The sequence below is a fragment of the Rattus norvegicus genome, chromosome 11, assembly GCF_021556685.1.
Source record: "Rattus norvegicus strain SHRSP/BbbUtx chromosome 11, alternate assembly SHRSP_T2T, whole genome shotgun sequence".
Classification (NCBI taxonomy): domain Eukaryota; kingdom Metazoa; phylum Chordata; class Mammalia; order Rodentia; family Muridae; genus Rattus; species Rattus norvegicus.
Genome location: NC_141544.1, coordinates 80755928 through 80757774, shown reverse-complemented (window position 1 = coordinate 80757774; position 1847 = coordinate 80755928).

Below are 1847 nucleotides of genomic sequence, written 5' to 3'. Positions count from 1 at the left end.
GGGGGGATAATAACTAAAGGACCCATCGTGTCAACTCATGTTGAGGTGGACTTCATTCTATTTCCCCAACGTTTTTAGGTAGACAGCTTTCGTGAGTGTTAGTGTCCTGCTCTGGTGACTGACGGGCCCCTCTGGATAAAGCCTTAGGAGAAGGGATGCTAGTCCACCTTCTTTCTCCTCTAGGAAGCCCTGTTTCTACCCAGGGCCATGGATAGAAGGCCGAGCTGAGCCCGTAGGAGTGATCAACCAGTAACGAAGCCACACTTTGCCAAGACAAAGCAGCCTCCTTCCCTTAGTGGCCCTCACCACAGCTGTCAGCCCGCCTTCCTTCTTCCCCTCCCATTTTCGATATCGAGGGAAGAAGGCTTTTACTTGTTTAGTTTCATACTTTAACATGTTTGTGTGTGTGTGTGTGTATGTGTGTGTGTGTGTGTGTGTGTGTGTGAGAGAGAGAGAGAGAAAGAGAGAGAGAGAGAAAGAGAGAGAGAGAGAGAGAGAGAGAGAGAGAGAGAGAGAGAGAGAGAGAGAGAGAGAACCTTGAGCTTCCCATTCCAAATATTAGAACTACAGGCCTCTACCACCACGCCCAGTTTACTGCGCATGCCCAGCAAATCCTCTAACAACTGAGCCACATCTCCAGCTCCTCTCTTTCATATCTTACTTTAAATATTAAGGATGAGTGACTGCGACGTTTTCCCCAGTCACGTGCTGACTGTTCTGCTGCTGTTTGTTTATTGTTGTTGTTGTTGTGATTGTTGTGATTGTCGTCATCGTTGTCGTTGTCGTTGTTGTGATTGTTGTCGTCGTCGTCGTCGTCGTCATTGTCGTTGAAAGACAGTCTTACTATGCAACTCTCTCTGGCTGGCCTGGAACTCTTTCTGTAGAGCAGGCTGGCCTTGAACTCGCAGAGATCTGCCTGCCTCATCTGTCTTCCAAGTTTTCTCTTTGCTTGTGGAATTTTTAAATTCTAAGGAGAGGCAATAGTGATAATTAGCCCTCCTTAAAATCGGACACACACCGTAGACGGTGGGCCAAGGTGGTTATGGAAAAGGGAGTCTATCCTTGATGACCTTCAAGCCTGATTTTAGTAGGAGCATGGCAACTTGGGGTCTATGTCCAGGTAAAGTGATATGTGAGAGCGAGGGAAGCTTGGAAACACTACTTCTAGAAGTTTCTAGAAGTGACCATCAGGAAAATGCCAGAGTTGGAGTCCACAGCAAAAGATGACACAAGGGGTTGGGGATTTAGCTCAGTGGTAGAGCGCTTGCCTAGCAAGCGCAAGGCCCTGGGTTCGGTCCCCAGCTCCGAAAAATAGAAAAGAAAAAAAAAAAAAGATGACACAAGTCAAGTCATAAATAGTTGGAGAACACATGAAAGTATTTTTCAGTTATTCTTGGAACTGCAGGTGGGGAAAAATGGAATTCCTGGCAGTCAAGTAGGGGGAGGGAGAGGGGAGGGCCTAGGAGATGACTCAGTGGTGAAGGCATCTGCCACCAAGCCTGATGACCTGAGTTCCAATCCCATGGACCCACATGGTGAAGGCTCAAACCCCACCTGTCATCCTCTGGCATCCACATGAGCATTGTGGTGTGCACACTCAAAATAAGTAAGTTGTCATTTAAAAACAGAACAGTTAAGAAGGGGTTGGAGGTAAGACAATCATTCACGTCTAGATTACTGAGTGTTTAAAGAGACAGTAGGCTCTGGAGAGGTGATAGGTCTGCCATTTCCAAGATATAGAGAGATTAACTGGATGCACTCACCTTTAACCTTGCAAGGATTTCTAAAGAGAACTCAGAATTCTTGAATTGTCCTGGACTTTGAGACAAGGTAATCGTCCTGAAGCT